This window comes from Nomascus leucogenys, chromosome 4 (assembly GCF_006542625.1).
Source record: "Nomascus leucogenys isolate Asia chromosome 4, Asia_NLE_v1, whole genome shotgun sequence".
NCBI classification, from domain to species: domain Eukaryota; kingdom Metazoa; phylum Chordata; class Mammalia; order Primates; family Hylobatidae; genus Nomascus; species Nomascus leucogenys.
In genome coordinates this window covers 23,785,694-23,807,635 of record NC_044384.1, presented here as the reverse complement: position 1 = coordinate 23,807,635, position 21,942 = coordinate 23,785,694, and the positions used below count along the sequence as shown (strand labels likewise).

The following is a 21,942-nucleotide window of genomic DNA, read 5'->3' as shown; positions in this document are numbered from 1 at the left end:
ATTAGCTGACAAACAGAGATAAAGTAGTTGATTATCTTAAGAGATGCAAACTGAATTGATAGGATTCTGCATTCATTCATAATTTCAAAACAGTAACAAAATACAAAACTCAGAGCAAGTTAAGAATAGAAGAAAATTTTCCAAACCCAAAGGATGAACTTTGAAAAGCCTCAAGCAAACATCATTTATCTGTGAGCCATGAGAAACATTCCATTTTGGTTAGCAAAAAGACAAGAATACCCACCATCAACATGCTTTAGTATTTTACTGGTAGTTCTAGTTAGTGCAGTAAGATAAGAAAAAGAGGTAACAATTGCACACATTAGAAAAGAATAGACAAAATTGTCCTTATTTTAGGTAACATAACTCTTCTATAGAAAAAAACCACAAACAAACCAAGAAACTATATAGACAAATTATTTGAACTAACAGGAGAATTCAGAAAGGTTGTTGGATAAAACATCAATAAACAAAAATTGAATAGTGCTTCTCTTCCGTATGAAATAATTAATTACAATATAATTAAAAATTAAACATTGTTTCAAATAATGACAAATGCTATAAGGTACCTAAACATAAATTTAACTAAAGATGAGTAATATCTTTGTGGAGAACCTTACAAACATTATTGAAAGACAAAAGAATGCCAGAATAAAAAGATAAACCAAGATCCTAAATGAGAAAAGCTAATACTATAAAGATATTAATTCCTATTTCCACAACTAATCTATAAATGGAATGCTATTTTAATTGAAAAAATCTTATCAGATGATTCTAAAACTATTACTGTAACAAAGAGCCAAGAAAAATGAATGAATTCTGAATAATAATAAAGGAACTAGCTCTACTAGTTCAATGAACAGGGCTCGAACAATTGTTTTTCCATGAAATTATATTTTTCATTACACCAGTGCATACATATAAATTTCAGGGCAGATAAAATATTCAGATGTTAAAGGCAACTACTGCTTTCAGAAAAAAAAAATAGGAAATATCTTTGTGAGTGCAAACTATCCTCCTTAAATAACATGCAAAAAGCATAAAACATATAGGAAAAGATTTAGGACTTTTGCTGTACTAAAATATCAAATTATTACAAACAAAAACATTAAAAGTAAAGTTAAAAATAACAACAACAACATAAGCCATACAAATAGATATTAGGAAAAGATATTTTCAACTCAACAACTAATTAAGGATTACTATCCAGAACACATAATGACATTCTATAAATTATTTTTGAAAACCCAGTGTAAAAATGAGCTAAGGATATGAACACGAAATTCACAGAATAGGTAACCCAAATGGCCAGTACATACATGAAAGCTTCCTAATCATACCAGGAATTATTGATATTCGAATTCAAACTGATGCAGGGCAGATAAGCCCCAAAACTGGGACTGAGTCTGGGCTGGTTTTTGGCTTCGCTGGGGAAAGAATTCAAGAGTGAGCTGGTGGTAGAAGAAAACAGCTTTACTGAGGCACCAGTGTTACAGCGCCGTGACTGCTGCTGCAAGGCAGGGCTGCCCCATAGGCAATGTGTTGACAGCAGCAGCTCGGGGCAGTTCTACAGTCATATTTATTCTCACTGTAAGGGGCAGGCTATTTAGAAATTTCTAGAAAAAGGATGATAATTTCCAGGTTGTCTCCATGGAAAAGGGTGGTAATTTTGAGGTGTCTCCATGGCAATGGTAAATTGTTATGGCTCTAGTGGTCGTGTCTTATGGAGAAGTGCTTTAGGTGCCTCTTCCCTGTTTCAGCTAGTCCTCAATCTGATCCAGAGTCGAGTCCTGCCTCCTGCCTCAAAACCGATCAGATTAGTAAAAAGGAGTTTGGCAAATAAGTGAAGTAACAGGAATTTTTAGAAACTGTCAAAATCACTTTTGAGAAAAATGTGTCAATATCTAGTCAAGTAGAAGAGAATGCTATCCCTGACCCATTTCTACATATGTGTATCACAGGGACTCTCATACTTTTGTACAAGAAAACATATATAATAATGTTAATGCAATATTATATCATTTATTGATATATTACTTCTCCATAGGGAGAACGGGTTTTAAAATTGGGTGTATTTATAGAAAAGATGGCTTTATAGCATTTAAAATGAATGTGTTAGAGTACTATGCTTTCAATCATTAAAATTTAAAAATATTTTAAGCAATAAAGAAAACAAGTGTAGGATAATACATACAGTATGATGCCATTTATATGAAGTTTGCCACCATGCAAAAAAAGTGCTATATATTGTTAATGAATGTTTATGCATGGAAATAATCAACATCAAGCTGATGTTTACCAGATTTTCAGTTTATTCAGATTTAGCTTAGGGATTACCTCTGGGAAAGGAAAAAGGAAAATGAGACACAGTTTTAATAATTATTTATATTAGTTCTTAAAATTATCAGAAACAAGTGTACAAAAGGGTTAAGATTTTATAAAGCTCGTGAAAGTTCCTTATGTTAATTTTTCTTCCTGATACATTTCATGTAGAAGATAGAGAAGAGCAGAGTGAGATTTTTCCGAGGTGGAGTGATGATTATGGATTTATGAGTGATGAAGAAAGCTTTGGAGTTCAAACGATGTTACAAACTCATGAGGCTTCTGAGCAAGTTGCTGCTCCACTTCACCAAGGGTGCTTTTCTCAACATCCTCTCTTTTCCATCACCTCCAGCCACTTCCAGATTAATATATACTTCTGGATTCAGACAACTTGAGGAGAAAACCAGTATTTCCAGGCACACTCTTCTTAGGATGGGTGTGACTGGAATTCACTTGTCAAGATTACAGAGACAAAAGACATTTTCAGATGGTAACTGGTGGGAGCCTTAGGTCATGAAGCTTTATGGTTCCCAACTGGAGATCTGCAGAAACAGTTACAGGAGTGCCCAGTTTCACCTCCCAATACTTTCAATACCTTCATAGAAATTGAGCAGTTATCCAAGCAAGGCCTATGAAGACCAAATAAATGTTTCCAGTTTCTTACCTTTGTATAGAATTACATATTGATATGGTTTAATCAGCTACCACTTACTGTTAAGGGGCTCTTATAACATGGACTCGTATAACATTATAGGAATGTCTGAGCATCTTAGGGAAAAATAATGTAAGAATCTAGTAGCTTAATTGGGAAAAGTTGAGAAGTATAGGTTTGCATCAATGACTTTGAAAAAAAGAGATGCAGAGTGATTTCATGATTTACTCAATCAGTCAGGTAGAGCAGAGCCAGGGCATAAGCCAGGTTCTCCCCATGCTTAGTTCAAGGGTTCATCCTGCTGGTGACAGTCCCCCTTTTAATACTGTGAAGTGTTAGGGTCAGGTTCTAACTCTCTCCAAAACTACGATCTAGGCTGAGGCAACTCTGAATACAGAGGCAGTGTGTTGTAGTAGCAAGAGCACTGGATTTAATGTCATGTGTCTGTTTTTGAGTCCTGGAGATTCTACTTACTGGCGTGTAGCATTCAGTCTGCCTCTTCTTTAGAATAGAATTGCATTGAAAAGTATATGCCCAGGCCGTAATTATTTCTCAGTACCATCCTCTTGTATCCAGATGAGGGCCAGGTGATGTTCTAGTCATAGGATATCAGCAGATGTTATGTGTATCAGTTCTGGACCAAAGAGCTTAAACAAAGGAATGCCTCTTCCAATTCCTCATTCTCCATCTGCTTGTTGGATGCAGAAGATTTGAAGACTAGAGGAAGGTAGAGCCACAGATCCAAGGAGCCTAGATCCCTGAAATACCTTGTGGATGACTCTTCATCTACCCGGAACACCATATGGTGCCATAGGATAATCAAAAAGTAAGATTTATTGTATTAAGTTCTGAGATTTTCGCATTTATTTGTTATAGCTGCTAGCATTACCTTAATTAGTGTACAAGTTCCATGGCTTTTAATGTGTAACTCCTTCCTCTGTGCTTCAGTTTTGTTATTTGAAAAAAAGAATGAATAATCCCTAGATTCATATAGGATTGCTGTAGGTCTCCAAAGGGATGTAACAAGGTGCTTTATAAACTGTAAGGTGAAGTTATTATCTTTGAAGCAAATTGAGGGCAGCCACTTAGAGCGCAATAATTTTAATATCCTCAGAGCAATTATAGGAGGCAGAATAGGAATCTTTCTGCAGCTGCCAGAAAAGTAGATTTAACTTTAGCATTTAACTGCACCACTCTCCCTCTGTAAGCTTCACGTTTGCTTTTCTGTAGTGACACATTTTCAATCAATCAATCTATAAAAAATAATTAATCCATAGTTCTTCAGTACCTATCATGTTCAGGGCATGGAGTTAAGATGCTCCTGATTCTTCTGCCTTTAGTTCCAACAATTAATGTTGTCTTCAATGTGTTTCCCCTGTTACGAAGCAAAGGATAAAAGGCATACAAAAAGTAAAATAAACTTAGTCATAATCCCACTGCAGTGATAACCACACACGGGTGAAGATTTTTCAAGCCCTTTATTTTCTATACTAATGTAAATCTTTTACCACTCTCTGCACACTGCTTTATAAATATTTTTTTTTCACTGAAAATATCATACATGTATTTTCTAAGTCAATAAATACAGCACTATATACTCATTTTTCTACTGGATATAAGAATTTCACTGTATGGATATTTGATGATATAGTCAATCAATCTCTATGATAAATATTTAGGTGATTTAATTTTTTAATATAAATAACACTGCAACTTTTTTTTGTGCAGGTATAAATCTTTGCCATATTTGCTTGATAATTTTCTCAGGAGAAAAATCCTAACATTTATATTTCTTTTTTGTTTGCTTATTTTTATTTTTATTTTTATTTTACCCAGTCTGGAGTGCAGTGGCACGATCTTGGCTCACTGCAACCCCTGCCTTCCAGGTTCAAGTGATTCTCCTGCCTCAGCCTCCCAAATAGCTGGGATCACAGGCATGCACCACCACACTCAGCTAATTTTTGTATTTTTTTTTTTTTTTTTTTTTTTTTTTTGAGACTGAGTCTCGCTCTGTCACCCAGGCTGGAGTGCTGCGGCGTGATCTCGGCTCACTGCAAGCTCTGCCTCCCGGGTTCACGCCATTGCCATTCTCCTGCCTCAGCCTCGCAAGTAGCTGGGACTACAGGCGCCTGCCACCACGCCCGGCTTTTTTTTTTTTTTTTTTTTTTTTTTTTAGTAGAGACAGGGTTTCACCGTGTTAGCCAGGATGGTCTTGATCTCCTGACACTGCGATCCGTACTTTTTGTATTTTTAGTAGAGATGGGATTTCACCATGTTGGCCAGGCTCCTCTCAAACTCCTGACCTCAGGTGATCGGCCCACCTCAGCCTCCCAAATTGCTGGAATTACTGGTGTGAGCCAATGCGTCCTGCCTAACATTTGTATTTCTGCCTCAAAATATATGCATAGTTTTAAAGCTTTTTATCCAGAGTGTCCAATTAACTCCAGAAATATTTTTACCTTTTTTATTCTCCAATAAGGCCAAGTATTTATTTCTATTTTTAAAAAATCTTCTGTACATAAAAAAGTGAAAGGCAATTAGTGCCCTGTGCAGGGTCGTTTGTTCTGGTCTTTGCATCTTAGAACATATTCCCAAGATGATATCATTTCTCTGGTATATTCCTCACTTCCCTCTCAGTGTCTGCTCTTCCTTCAGAACTGAGCTCTTGAGCGCTTCCCTTTCTGCTTAGAGGCTTCCACAAAACCTGGGCACCTAGAGGCACTCCATGTTCAAAACTTCCCCTTTGACTTTTTTCGTCTCTGTACTGTTTTCTCCATCAAAGCTGTAATGCCCATGGTGAACATTTACCATCTAAAAACGTAATAGAGGGCATTATTTAATTGATGTAATTTACTAAACTGTAAATGTCAGATAAGGAGTTAACTTAAAAGGTTAATTTAAGGGTTAGCATAAGGGGCTAACTTACAGCCCCACAGCCTATAATCCTGGTAATGGGTCATTTCAACAGAGATTCTTCTTGATGAAAGACTTTGAATATTTCAGTTTTGGATGCCAACGGCTAGCTATACAACAAGGCTTTGCTTATAAGTATTTGGGAATTCATATTTATACCATAGATTGTTTTCCAAACTGCTGAAGAGTAAAATCCTAACAGTTCCTTTATGAATGGCTACTTAGTCTGTTTTGTAGGCTAGAACGACCCTAATCAATAAATATTATAGTGATCACTTGAAGCAGTTTTCACGATGTACAGGTTATGATCATTGTTCATATTGAGCTTTCATTTCATGTGACAAGTTCTTTTCCAATTTACAAAGAAAATACAGCCTAGCACTCATGAATTTTATAATTCAAATGAAACAGCACAGATAACAAATGCAGAAAATAGTGAAGGAAACGGGTTAAGTATATTTGAAATTAACCTACATAAAACCCCCCAGTTGCCATGTTTCAGCAACTGAACCGCACATTGGCTGTTTCTGGTGGGAAAATGCACTCTATCTAGTGTGATTTACTGAGTTGCATCGCACTTGCTACCTGAAAAGTAAAAATAAATTAAAGCTCTCTTAGTATTTATTTTAATCAGTTTCTAGGTAAATACAATTAAATGAGAATATTGAAGAGGATGGTAGTCTTATTTACAATATACTCTGAATATAAATATTGTCCTTGGTAGAATGCGGACATCTGTTATACAAACTGACATGACTCCGTAGGGACATTTAAGCAGCTCTGTTCTTAATTGTCAAGGAAGCCCTTAGGGTTCTTGTTTGTAGTATTTGTAGATTTTTTACAGGATATTCATTATTAAAAATTATCATTAAAGGATCAACCTCATTCATTGTTTTTAGCTTTGTGAGTTCTGCTGTGTCTTACCTGGGTCAGAGATCATTGGAATTTGAGTTAGTAAAATGTAACAAAGTCTGTTGACTCATTATAATAATGCAAATAATGAAAATGGCATATATGTCATATATGTCTTTCAAATATGTCACAAATAATTTTATGTCATGTAGAATATTGATGTTAATACCATATTTTATTGAAAAAGCAAGTTATAGATTGTGGTAGTAGCTGTAGGATACTAATACAGGTTCTGGCACCTACTTGGAAGTTGAGGAGCTTTTCTTGTATTCACACAGTAGATTACCACTCAGCAATAAAAGGGAATGTGCTATTGATACATTCAACAACATAGATGTCCACTGATACGTACCCTCTTGCAGATAGACATTTGTGATATTTCTGCTTTTTGGCTATTATGGATACAGCTGCTTAGAACATTCTTATTCCAGCAGTCTTTTATTGACATATGCATTTATTTATCCTCAATATACACCTAGGATGGAATATATGTAATAGTTTAACTGTATTAGGAAATGCCACGCAATTTTCCAAAGTGGTGCTACCATTTTATATACTCTTATCAAGGATAAGCACACCAGAACTTCGTGCTTTTACTCTTTACTTTTTGGCATTCTACTATGTGTGTAGTAGCATCTCATTGTGGTTTTAATTCACTAGTTTAATTTGCTGATTATTAGTGCTTTGGAGTGTCTTTTCATGTCTTTATGGACCATTTAGATGTCTTCTTTGGTGAAGTGCCTATTCATGTATGTTGTTCACTTTAAAAATTTGTTTTTTTATATTTTTATTACTGATTATCCTCTTAGCATCAATTTATGGGAGTTATTTATGTATTCTGGACATAAATTCCTTATCAAAGATATATATTTTTTCTCCCAGACTGTGGCTTGCCTTTTTATGTTTTATGTTTTTAGTGTTTCTCAATTTAAAAAATAGTTTGTAACTTAAAAAACGGTTGTAGTGTTTAACCTACTAGGTAATCCATAAATAGATGTATTTTTCCATTACCTAGTAAAACACATGATAAATAAGATCAACAGTGATCATTTCTGGTAGAAGTTACTTCTGTAGGTTTTATTCCCCCTAAAGGCTAATTATGAAACTGTATCCTACATTTTCTACATCAGCCATTTATTTTCTAGATGATCTTGATTCTAGCAAATGAACATCATGAAAGTCTTTTGCCTCTTTGTTTTTGGTTGATTGGTCATTTGAATCATTGATGAATCACTCAGGCTCAATGATGACAGGCTTATCTCAGCTGTCTCTGGGGCATTTCAGAAATCATGCTTCCGGAATTTTTTCTCACTCTTCAAAAAAAATTCTTGAAAATTGATGCTCAGAAATTAAGCAACTTTCTCCTATAACATCTGAAAGTTTGAGAGACATAATCTGGCAAAAGTGGCAGCAGCACTAGACGAAGTCACATTGAGTCCGTAGGGAAACTCTTGCTTCCAGGAGCAGCAAGGAGTTAAACGACACTGTAGTGACTCCTGAAACATAGCGAGAATGTACCTCGATGTTGGCTATGTAGGTGACATAAATATTAATAACATGATTTCATTTCAAGTAAGTAACCTTGTATTTTGTTCACTTTAAAAATCTGTATCTGTGGGATGTGTCTGTGGTTAGCCAGACAGCAGCTAGAGCTGAGAATGTGACCCCATCAAGAAGAAATATAGTTATTTCTGAACTATATCTGCTGTTACTGTGACCATCCAGTTTTACTCCATGATGATGGTGTCTTGGAGTAAGAGGACAGTGACTGCTACTGGCATAGACTCAGAGTTCCAAATGGAAGAAAAGGAAGAGGACAAGACTGTGGGAGATAATGCAAGTAGCTGATAGTGATAGCAAATACAAGGATGTTGAATGATTAAAGAGTTCAAACTTGTTACAGCCGTTTACTTGACATATTTTGGTAATTTGAAAATCCTTTCTCCATTCTATTTTTAATCACTGAATTATCAGAAATGTGTTGGGCCTAATTTAAGTAGCCTGATAAATTTTGCTTTAACATAAACATTTGAGTGCTAGATGATATTACTGAATGTTCAGGAGACAGCAGAGTTCTTGAGACAGACATGATTTTTTGCCCTTGGAAGTTGGTCTAATGGGGAAGACACTTAAAAAGTAATGTGAACTGGAATGAATGTTGCCAGGGGAATTTCAGAGTGATGTGGGAGCACATAGCTTGGGTACCTGTCTTAGAGTGGGGTTACAGGGAAGACCTGCTTAGGGAGTGTCACTAAGTGGAACACAATGATAAATAGCAATTAGCCTTATAAAGGGGGCATGGAGAAATGGAGTCTAGAGAGCAGGGCAAAGAAAGAACTGGTAAAATATGAAAAGGCTACATTTAGAGAGAAAGTCTCATTTTGCTGGACTTTCAGTGTATTCTGGTTAAAATGTAAACAACGTGGTACATTTTCACATTCGTGGAAAATATATTACATAAACAATATGGCAAAGAAGTTTAACCAAAAGTTAAAAAAAAACACTCAAATATACATACTTTTAAGTTTTTAATTGATGCCTTCTTACAAATACTTCTTACTGACAATCAGGGTTGGCCACAGTTGGGCCTCACTCAGTCGATTTCTTCTCTCACCTGATCTCCCATGCAGGCACTATGGTTTACTTATTACTGCTTTTCTCCCCCTAATTGTCAAATTTCCATAAGATTTTCCTGAATAAAGAAACATTAAAACAAATCCCTTAGATTATCCTGAGATTTTGTTTTTCAAAAAAAGTTAAGGAAGATGTTTGCATGAATTCCATTCTTTTTCAATGCCCTAGAGCTGATTCCTCACTTCCATAAGGGGAAATATCAAGTTACAGAAATCATATAAAAAGATTACTGCCATAGCTGATTTATTATATTTTTGCCTTTTTTACCTGCAGTATATTTTAAGTAGCATGTTATAATTAATTCCTGTTTTTTTTCTAGTCAATAAAACCAACTTTATCTTAAATCCATCTGCAGTATTTTTCTGAGATTTGTACCTCTCTCTGCATTTATAGCAAATTCATGCTTTATGCAACAACTGGTTCCCCACAGTGCACTGGGTTCACCTTCATTTCTCTGAAGTGACAAACAACAAACAACTTCTGTTTCCCAGAGCAGCTCATACTTATTTTTGAAAGTAGCAGTCTTGAAACAGAAGAGCTTATAAGGCTCAACAGAGAATGAGAAGACTCTGAAGGAGGAATGGATAAAGGACAATGTTCAAGTGGTTATTTTTTCAAAGTACAATAGTCTACAGATTCTTTGATTGCTCTAAAAGAGTCTGTGAGTCTTTCCTTTATCCATCTACTGAAAACAAGTGATGTGTTAAAAAGAGGTTAGGTACAAGAACCCAGGAATATATGACTGTGTGCGGACATACAGAAAACTCAAAATATAGGAGAGTAATCTGTTTTACTTTTCTCTTGTAGCTTCTCTATGTTATTACGAATTTATCTACTTCCTGGACATTTATGGGACATTGTTATAGTTTGAGATAAAAAGAAGATATGCTGACTTGTGGATCCAATTTTTATCAATTGTAACAGGAGAATTGGAGGCATTAGAAAGAACCAAATTACTAGGATGCACAAGGCTTTGTGAATTATCACAGCTAATATAAACTGACTTTTTGGTAACTTTCAGCCTGGAACAAGACTTCTCCTTTCCTGCTGCTGTGTAATGTGGGCAGGTGAGGGTATTGGATTTTCATGGCACTTTAGGTCTGGTACCTGTAATACAATTCCTTGAGGCCACCATAATGTAAACATATATAAAAGTGATGAAGAAGAGAGAGGAGCATAGCCCTCTGGAGAAGAAGGGGGGACTGTGTATTGATGGAAGAGGAGGTCAAGCAGGGCATGGGGGCCTGGCATTCCCAGTGGAGGGAGGCATCTTTGGCCAGGACAGGGGAAAAGAAGCCTTCAGGCACAATGGGCATGTCTGAAAATAAAGACCTTTTTTTTTTTTTTTGTAATATAGGGTGGAAGAAGGGACTGTCAGACATTGCTTTTGTCCTCCTTAAAACCATTTTTTTTTAATTCTGGCTATCAAGGAAATACATACCATCAGAGAAAACACAAAGTATAGAGTAATATAAAAATATTCTTAGGATTTGGGAGAGGTGGCTCTCACCTGTAATCCCAGCAATTGGGGAGGCTGAGGCAGGCAAATTGGTGGAGCCCAGGAGTTGGAGACCAGCCTGGGCCACATGGTGAAACTGGATCTTTACAAAAAATAAGCCTGGCAGGCATGGTGGCACGTACCTGTGGTCCCATCTACTCAGGAGGCTGAGGTGGGAGGATTGCTTAAGCCTGAGAGGTTGAGGTTGCAGTGAGCTGAGATCACGCCACTGCACTCCAGCCTGGGTGACAGAGGGAGACCCTGTCTCAAAAAAAATAAAAAAATTCTTAGGAATATTCAAGAATATGTAGAAGAAAGCACCTTTGTTCCAAAGAAGTCACTTATAAAATTGATAGCATAGCATATTCCACTATTCCTTTGTACTATGCTCTCTGGAATTGGAAGCAAATAAATGTACCTGAGAGTAGAATTTCTTTTTTCTCACACCCTGCCTAGTAACAGCCCCATTGAGGAAACTGAGGCAGCCTCCTACATTCAGTTCAACGATGGTGATTCTAGATAAGAGAGCTTACTGAGGCGCTTCAGAAGCTCTGACTTGGTCTTTATTCATGTTGCTTGATTGTAATCTTAGTGGAGGCATTTATTAATGTCTTTGAAACCTAAACAAATATACCTATTTTCTTCCAGATTAAATTTTTCTGTAGAATTTAAGTGTATTCTTTTTCTATCCTGGATCAAATCAAGGTGTTAAGAAGCTATAAAGTCTTTTGAGAAAGTAGTTTTCCCTTTTAAAAAACTGTTACACATTCCTCCACTAGACTAAGTGGAGCCACAGCTAAGGTTTGGTCTTGTCTTGCTGGGCTAAAAAAATATGAGTTCACTTCACCTGTTAATATATCTCCTATGTCCTGAGGTTTTGACTTCTGAGGAGGATATGGAAAAATTGCAATCTGTTAAGGAATCCAAATATACATAATCAAAAAATTTTACATGTCCATATATGTAAAATTTAAATTTTACATATATATAATTTTTAAATTTTACTGGTTACATTAATATATTAACAGTCAAGAATAGGGGATATTATTTTGTTAGAAAATGAAGACAAAAATGTACTTCTTTTTTTTTTTAAGAAAAAATATCTTTCTGGCTTGAATGAAAACCTTTAAGTGGCTTATATTTGGAAGTCTACTGATAGATTTCATTTCACGGAGACTTTTCAGTAAATACTCATTCTTTGTTTCTTGAGAACTTTTATAACTTGGTTTTCCTGTAATTCCTGTAAAACCAGAAATAAAGCTCTGAAAGTTGGAGAGTAAATTGCATCAATAGCCCAAAGCACTGGTGATGTACTCCAGGGAACACTTTTTTTTTTTTTTTTTTTTTTTTTTTTTTTTTTTTTTTACTGGAAGGCATGAATTTTCTAAAAACAGTCACTCTGTCTGCATATGTATCTATGCATGTAACATATGGCACTTGTGAATATATAGGGTTACCTTATTACCATGGGTTACCAGTGGCAACATGTGCACTGAGCTAAATCCTTCTTGGATTTTAATATTCTGTCTGTAAGAGATCAGAAGATAGTGAAAATGGACTAGTCTGGCACAAACTATATGGTATTTTAAATGGACATTTTATATGCACATATAATACAACTGGTGGATACAGAGCAAAAGATCAAGAAAGCATCATGTATATCTCAACTGAAAGAAGAAAAAGAAATTAGGGAGCTAGCTTCTCCCTGTGCCCTACTTTCTGTTGGCCAAGGCTTCAGATCTCTCTGTGACAATCCGTTGAACAAAGTTCTTCTAGGCTTCTGCAGCTAGGGAGAAAGCACATGATAAAGAACAGAGGCCATAAGTGGGCAAGAATGTGTCTCTTCTCTGTAATGGGAATTTAAATTTGGGGAAATTACTCTGCCAGTTTGATTATTCCACTTAATAAAAAGAATTTAGCCATTTTTCATTCACAAGACTATCCAAGTACAATCCGCATTTTACCTTCTTGGCCTGGGGAATAGAACTCTTCTGAATAGAGTAGAGAGGGCTAAATACAATATCCTAGAAAAATAGGAAGTACTCCTCCTAGCAATTTGCATGCAGATAGCTCTCCATTATGCATGAGTTGCTTCTTTGGTTTCGAATGATCAGTGTCTCCGCTGTTCTTTCTTCTCCCTTCTGTTTCCACCATATTGGCATTTCACTGCTCATTAATAATTGTGGGAAGGAAAAAGAGAATGCATTAATTGAAGACTGCATCAATCAATACACAACTTTCCAACTTTCCATTGGTATAAAAGTCTGGTGGCATTTTTAAAAAGGTAGATATTTTTGGTTAACATACCAGTGGGAGGTGGGGAGCAGGTTGTGAGTATTCTTCTCCATCATCAGAGAATGAGATAGTCATCCAGCTTTCCTGAGACATAACAAATACCCTAAATAAAAAGTTACGGTAAATAGCAATCATACACCTTTGAAATTTCTAGTTCGAAGAGACATGAGGCTGGGTGCAGTGGTTCATGACTATAATCTCAGTGCTTTGGGAGGCTGAGGAAGGAGGATTGCTTGAGGCCGGGAGATTGAGACTAGCCTGGGCAACTTGGTGAGACCCTGTCTCCACAAAAACTAAAACTAAAAGTTAGCCAGGTACTATGATGTGCACTTGTTTTCCCAGCTACTTGGGAGGCTGAGGTGGGAGGATTGCTTGAGCCTAGGAGTTTGAGGCTGCAGTGAGCTACGATTGTGCCACTGCACTCCAGCCTGGGCAGCAGAGTGAGACCCTGTCTCAAAAAACAAACAAACAAAAAAGAGAAGAGACATGAGAAATAATTTTAGTAGAGTAAAAACAGGATTGACAATTTTCAGATATGTGTCTTATGTCTAACTCGAGTATACACACAGTATGTTCTCTGTGCATATAGAGAGATGGATAATTGTTGTGTAATGACAGGATAGAATTAGACAAAGCACCACTTCATCAAAATATTTGATACAAACCATTCAGGTTCTACCATAACCCAAGATGCTTTCTCAGACAAACAGAGGTGCCTGTCATGTGCATTACAGAACTGCCAGTAGGCTCAAACCCTCCTGTCCATTTAAATTGATTATTTGGGGTAAACTGGCTGACCTGACTTGAGACCATTTCCACACATTCTTTGATCACCATGTGCTTTTGCTCTCACATAAGAGCAAGCATCTGTACAAAGTCTACTATGTATAGGTCATAGCATGTGCTAGAAACACAAAGATGTATAAAATTCCTGAAAGAGCCTATTATCCAGTTAGAAGAAAAGAAATACAATACTAAGAAAGTGGGATAACAAGTAAGATAACAGACCAAGTGCCAAGAAAAAGGTACAGATATTATGTGCTAGTGAATTCAAAAGAAAGGGAGAAATTGCTAAGTATGTGTTGGAATGTTCAATGAAGGTCTTAGAGGAGGAAAGAGAATTCGAGTTAGGCTGAAAGAAGAGTTATGGGAAGAGGAGGAAGCATTTCAAGTGGGGAAAATGGCAGACTCAATAGCCCAGATGCGGGAAGGGGCATAGCATTTTTGGGAAAGAAGGACTCCCCTGTGCTGAGTAGAGCAGAGGGCTTGCATAGGTAGGTGATAGGTAGGGAGTGAAAAGAGGGCCGAAGTTCATGACCAGGCTAAGTTGTTGGGCTCAGTCCAATGCACAGTATCTTTAAAGTGCTTGCAATGGATTTGGGGGTCTTTTATTATCTTTAAAAATTGGCCAAAGATATCCTTTAGGTCAAAGAATGTGGCAGTGGTTAAGGAGAAATTAGTCAGTTGACTGATTGTGACTGTTCCCTGTACTAAATCTTAAAACAGGCCCACAGAGCACTGTTTTGCAGACTATCAGGCCCTAAAAGGGACAGCCAAGATTCACACCCTCGTTTGTTATGTCCAGAGTGCAAACCCAACCACTGCTTGTACCATCGAGGTATGATAGTTATAGAAGTTTGAGTGGAAAGAACCATGGCAGGGATTATGTTATATGAAAAATGACATTTCATCTTTTCATTTTCATTAATAACCGTGGTGATTATCCTGCTACCTCCTGTCTGAGCTTTCCAGTGTTCAGCGGGCTTTCAAGTACATCGTATCTCTTGATCCTCACAACAGCTCTGTTAAGTAGGCAAGAATTTTAAATTGTAAAGTTATTTCTGGGTTCCCAATTATCTGTGCAATTAATCCTGGTTACATATGCAGTGCTTTCATTTGTATTGTCGTAAAAATTATAATGAACAGTTTGCCCTTCTTTTTTTCCAAAATAGTTTAAAATTCAGGACAGGTTGTTGAAATTCTCTCCAAAAGAGTGGGCTTATTTTAGCATTGCATTTTTTCTCAGATTAAGAACCTCGGTTCCACATCAAAATAAAAGCTTGGATGCCACAAAGAATCATTTAGGACAAGGCACTGCATCTTTAACATTCCTTAATTATGACCAGATAAGGCGATGCACTTGGAAATCTTTGGAGAATAGACAGGTGATCTGCTACATGTGTTTATTTATCTAAAACGATTTAACAATTTACAACCATATCAACTCTGGTCTGCCTGTCGTGGGGCATTTTCCAGGACTCTTTGATTTGGTCCACATCAGATTTTCCTTTCACATCAACTTATCCTGCAAGCAGTATACTTTTGTTTTCCTTGTTGCTGAGCCAAAACTTGTCCATACCTCTTGAGTAAATTAAAGATAATGCTGTAAAATACATGCTTAAAATTCCAGTCTGCCACAGACTAACTTCATTGGTATGAAACTCAGACCCCCTCTTATTAAACACTGTTAAATATTCTCTTCATTTTCAAGACAAATATGAACAGAAACACAACTAAACATGTACTGTATTAAAATCATTGATTCACAATATTTAAATTTTCAGCTAGCCTCCAATTAGCAGGCTTTCCAATATTTGAACAGAAGACCATTTTAATGTAATTACAAACACATTTTAGGCATCTAAATTTTTTGCATAATTAGTTCCCTATTAAACTATTTATGTAGCCCTTTTTCCATCAGAAACAGAGAAAGCAGAACAATTTTATTCCTTACTGTTACAATAATTAACTATGCAAGTAGAACAGCATATTAATAGAGTATAATTTGTTTACATTTAAAAGAAAATTGTGTTAGATTAGCATAGCAAAAGACTATTTCCATATCCAGGCAGTAATATGCAGGCCTAATAGCAATTTACAGTGTAGTTAAAGAATATTATTAATAAAGTAATATAGCATAATTCTGTTTGCCCCACCATATTTCACAATGTCCTTAATTACAGCTAATTCCATCGAGACTAATTTGGGTGTTATTAAGCAGTAGACACAAGAATCTTAAATATAACCTTTGCTAATAATGAATTTAAAAGTTACCACAGAACTTGTTCTTATAAAACATAGGTACAAGATGAGTATTTGTATTTTCTCCCCAGGGTAAAATCTATAAACATACACATAATATAATTGAGATCTGAAAACAAACTTTTCTGGATCCAATGTATTGTTCTTCACTCAATGAGAGGTTTATTGGAAATAAATACAGTGCAGGTGAGATGGGAATTAAGTGACAATTTGGAGTGGCAATACATAATTATCTTAAATGAAAATTCTGCTTATTAACAGCTTGATTTTTTTTTTTTTTTTTTTTTTTTTTTTTTTTTTTTTGAGGCAGAGTTTTGCTCTTGTTGCCCAGGCTAGAGTGCAGTGGCGTGATCTCAGCTCACTGCAACCTCTGCTTCTCGGTTTCAAGCGATTTTCATGCCTCAGCCTCCTGAGTAGCTGGGATTCCAGGCACCCGCCACCATGCTCGGCTAATTTTTGTATTTTTAGTAGAGATGGGGTTTCACCATGTAGGCCAGGCTGGTCTCGAACTCCTAACTTCAGGTTATCTGCCCACCTTGGCCTCCCAAAGTGCTGGGATTACAGGCATGAGCCACTGCACCTGGCCTGATATTTTTCAGCTGAAAAATGGCTAAACTACATGATGTGTTAGTATTTTCCCTTAAGGGAAATTAATATCTCTTACTAAAGATCACATTTTACTTGGCACTGTTTAGCCAATTGTGTCATTTTTTCAGTTGAAGAAAGTCAAGCTATTAATAAGTGAAAATTTTCACCAAAGAGAATTCTAGGTTACCAGTACGAATTGTCACCTACTTGCCATCATGTATCCCATCTCACCTTCAGTGTGTTAATAATTAACCTCTCCTTGAGTGGATGAAAATACACCAGATTCAGAAAAACTGGGTGCTATACAGGCATTATCATCAGTCCTCAAAGCAACACTTGTCAGGTAGGAAATATTGTATCTCTTTTTCTAGATGAGGAAACTGAGTCTCAGAAAGTTTAAGGGATTTACTAGAGGCCAAGAAACTAGGAAAGAGTCAGTGAAGTTTCTAACCAAGACCTATTGTGGCTTCAAGACTTTACAGATACCATGCTGTTTCTTTTTTAGGATATATACCTTTGATCTATTCCAAAGTGGGTTGAAAAAAAATTCCTTAGGCTTTGTCGCCTTTTTGGGAGCACTTCAGTGTGCTTTCTCTGTTTTGAATGAAGCTTCGATGTGGAACTAGATAATGATGACTATTTCTATTTTCTATGACACCTGTGTAAAAATCAGCACAGGCAAACAATATGATAATGTTCCAATTTCTCCTCTAATATGCCTGCCTATATATATATATATTTTGAAAGAAAAACTGGGATATTAAATGTGAGTGAAATAGCTCTGGCTAGAATTCTGACTAGTATGAATTCCAGTCTGCCATTTGTCTTGTGGCTAATTCAAGATTCAGAATTGATCATTAATAATATTTGAAAAGTAGAGGCTTGACACTGATAATATTTGAAAATTATTGGGTGTTTAATAGACACAGAGCAACAAATACTTAATTTTCAGGTTGCTAGTGAACATGCTTGAGGTTTAGCTCTTTATTTTCAGACTTTGCTTGTCTTCCCTATCACCTGATCCTTTTGTACATTTTGTAAATTAGAAAGGTGCTACCCTTTTGTGCATCTCTAAGGGTGATATGAAAATTGGTTTACCTTTCTTTAGTGGACACTACTAATTAAGTGGTAAGGGACCTATAGGTAGGCTAGATGGTGAGGCAAAGCTGCTCTGGGATGAGGCCACTAGCTCTGGGGTCAGAGGCCCAAGACCTTGGCTCTGCCACTTACTAGCTACGTAAACTTGAGCAAGTCACAATCTTCTAGAGCAGTGCTATCCAATAGAGCTTTCTGCTGTAATGGAAATGCTCTATATCTGTGCTATGCAATACGTTAACCATGTCACCTTTGTGGCTACTGAGTACTTGAAATATAGCTAGTGTAATAGAGAAGCAGAATTCAAACTTTTATTTAATCTTAGTAATTTAAATTTAAATAGCCTCATATGGCTAATAGCTAACTTATTGGAGAGTGTAGTCTTGGAGCACCAATCACCATGCTCATGAATTAGTGATAAAAATGATTTCTTGCAATACTTCAGAGTATAGCTGTGGGCTTAAATAAGATCATATATGTAATGTGATTTGTGAACTCTAAGGCTTTCCTCAAATATAAGTCATTAACATAATATTAATGATAATAATGATATCAGTAATGGTCACTAGTTGTACATAGGGCACAAAATAGAAAATCTCAAGTTACCAAGCTTGGACTTTAGAACTGGCTTCTGCTTTTCTCCTTTCCATAGTTGTGTTGATCTGTGATCCACACTTCCTAGGGGCAGATGGCAGTCATTGCAAGCTTAATTATATGTACTGTGGGGGGACCAAAGTAGATAAAAAGGCAGGGAGTCCAGAGAATTAGATTCTAATTGTAACTCTGCCATTGACTAAGTGTGTAATCTTGGCTTCCGCTAAAGCTCCAGGAGCCAATTTTCTATAAGCTTTGACCAGGAAAGTTCTCCTAGTGGTTCACAGGCTCATAAAATGTTACCAAAAAAGGGGTCCCAGAGGTTACCTTAACTAGTCCTTTTCTTTTTCTAGGCAAAACGGTGAAGGCTCCAGATAGTAAATGACTTGCCCCAAGATCAGTCGACTAGGTGGTGGGAGACTCAGGCCTGTGATGCAGGTCTCTGTCTCCTTGCAACTGTACTCCACGCTGTCACTGTCTGCTATCAAGGTGGCAGGGTGGGGAGGTGGGAGGGGGGAGAGCCACTGTTTAATGCCATTGAAGATAGATAGTCAATTGGTTATCACATATCCCCACTGGACTTAATCACAATTCTATAAGAGCTGTGTAAACCCTACTGTAATTAGCTTAGCACCATGAGGTAGATTCGTTCATGGAGCACACATTCCATTAACTAGCTGTGCAACTCTGCTTCCACATTTGTAAAAGAATGGGGCCGGAAGAGTCAATCTCCAAGGTCCTATCTGGCTCTGAAACTCTGTAGTTCTAAAACTCATGCACTGAATTTTTAAAAATTGTAAATGAATTTTTGGTTTATTTATGACAGTAATTCCTACGAATATCTGAAGAGCAAAGATACATACATGTGTGAGTCATATTATTCTGTCTGCAGATATTATTTGGTGAACATATGGATCTGCAGACTTCTTGTGAAAACTCCATAGTTTTGGAAGGGCCTGGAATCTCCAGGTTCATATTGCTGGTCTAGAGAGGCATTGTTCTCTGGGGTCTAACATGGAATCAACCAAGGTTTTATTTTTTGGAGTATCTGACATGTTTCTGTCCTTTCCCACTCCCCACCCCAGCTGGTTGTTAGAGCTCCCAATCATGATTTTACATTTTTAATTCAAAAATTTTGAATATATACTACATGCACAATACAATATTTAGAGTTGTATAAAAGAGAACATGATAAAAAGATACTCTTCCCCCAGGTACCACTTTTAACAGTGGGACCACCAACCATCACATTTGCCCTGTACTGAGGGGTCTTCTGGGAAATGGGAGGTTCAGTGCTAAAACTGAGAAGAATCTCAAGTAAACCAGAACAAATGTGTCACCTTGCCAGGTTTCCTGATGCACCCAATTCCTGATTGATGACCCAGCACCAGTCTTAGCAGTTGCCCCGACATGGAATTTCAATGGGCACGAAGCAGCCAGTGTTCAACATTTTTCTCAATGACATCTGAAATAAATAAAACTCACCACTCCAAAGGAAAGCATCTCAAAGCCTTTGAATATTTCATATTCTATAGGTTTTGGAGGAAAGGGGATAGGTGTTAAAAACCAGACCAACTTATTCAAAAGAAATAGAATCAATACGGCAACTACAATTGTGCAACTAGTGATCTCTTAAGAGTTGAGAAGATTTTATGCGTTAGAATACATTATTACTTGATGAAACCAGCCTCCTAAAGAAAAATCACATGACTCATTTAAAACTCATTTGTCGAAAGGCTTGAAAATGGACTAAAATTGACTTCTGCTTTCAGAAACACTGAATAATGGACTTAAATAAGGATCTCAAGTTGACAGGGCAAAAAACTAATATAACCTAATTACTCCTTTCCATTTTAAATTTCTATAATTTTAGGTTTGGGAATAATGGTAATGCTTTCCATTTCTGAGGGGTGAGCAGCTCATTCTAGAATGTGAATGATGTACATTCCTTAATATTTTTCCCCAAAATGAAGTTTCTATTTACTTTTTTAAAATTTCATATATAATGTTTTTCAAAATATTCCTCTTTTATTGAAAAGAACACAAAATTTTGTTTTTCCCTTAAACCATCTTATTTGAATCACCATATATTCATGGAGTAGCTATGATGTTTAAGGGACTATTCAGAGTGCTGTAGGAAATACTAAAAATGATTAAGAGATTCCCTGCCCTCAAGGAGCTTAAATTCAGGTGCAATAAGTACCCAAACAGCTATAGGAGCAGGCAACATAAAATAATTGTCATAAAGAAAGTTTAGTAAGGAAGGTCTAGTACGTCTAATTGATGAGTAGGAACAACTTAAAGATGGAAATAACAATTGAAATGGATCTTAATAATGAGTAGAATTTCGATGATTCAAAGCATTAAACTTTAGGTTCAGGGGACTGTGTGATAAGTATTGTTGGACTGGAGTGTCTGGTGTATAGGGAGGGTCAAAAATAAGTTGGAGCTATTTGAGCAGACCAAGGACAATAGAAAGAGTTAGCGATTAAATTCGTTAGTCAATGGGGAGCAAATGCAGATTTCAGGGCAGAGGCATGATATGCTCAGACCTTCATTTCATGGTTTTTCCTGGGCACTCATTTATAGCATGAACGGGAATGAAAAGAACATAGAGACGGAGACCAGGCGACAAGATGAGAAGTGTCAAGAATCGCTGGGCATGATGGATCATGACTATAATCTCAGCACTTTGGGAGGACGAGGTGGGCGGATCACTTGAGGTCAGGAGTTCAAGACCAGCCTGGCCAACATGGTGAGACCCCCTCTCTACTAAAACTAAAAAATTAGCTGAACATGGTGGCGGGTGCCTGTAATCCCAGTTACTCAGGAAGCTGAGGCAGGAGAATCGCTTGAACCTGGGAGGCACAGGTTGCAGTGAGCTGAGATCGCACCATTGCACTTCAGCCTGGGTGACAAGAGTGAGACTCTGTCTCAAAAACAAAACAAAACAAAACAAAACAAACAAACAGAAGTGATGAGAGCCTCAACAAAGGTAATAGGAACAAAAAGGGGGGAACACATTTAAGAGGAATGTGGTTAAAAGTATTCATAACTTGGAGTGCCTGAGTAACAGGAAGTCAAAGGTGACTCAGGTTGAACCTTCACAAGCGGGATTTAGGTTGGTGCTAAAAAAGCAGAAATGGGGGAGAAAGATGAAAGGTTGGATCTTCTTGGAAATTATTTCCATTTGTATTACTTGATGTTGATATTTTCCTTCACATTTTTTCTATCTAATGTTATGCCATCTCTAATTTTTAAAAGATTTCCTTTTCTTTTAAATATATTTTCACCCCTTTGAAGCTAGCATTTTATTGTGGACTTTCTTACTGCTCAGTACTGCATGGACACTTGGTAGTACAAGCTACACAGAGTCTAGATTTACATTGCCCTAGAT

The 21,942-nt window shown here is 36.7% G+C and overlaps 1 long non-coding RNA gene across 1 annotated transcript in view; it reads right to left on the bottom strand.

Moving 5' to 3' along the window:
- Positions 1–2,369: 2,369 nt before the first annotated feature.
- The window catches only part of LOC105739646, a 32,727-nt gene continuing 13,154 nt past the window's right edge, over positions 2,370–21,942 (bottom strand). Inside the window, exons 2-4 of the long non-coding RNA XR_001115598.2 lie at positions 13,239–13,329; positions 12,896–13,097; positions 2,370–4,349 (exon numbers count right to left, since the gene is read on the bottom strand). This is a non-coding gene — a long non-coding RNA (uncharacterized LOC105739646). The remainder of the gene's footprint in view (positions 4,350–12,895; positions 13,098–13,238; positions 13,330–21,942) is intronic.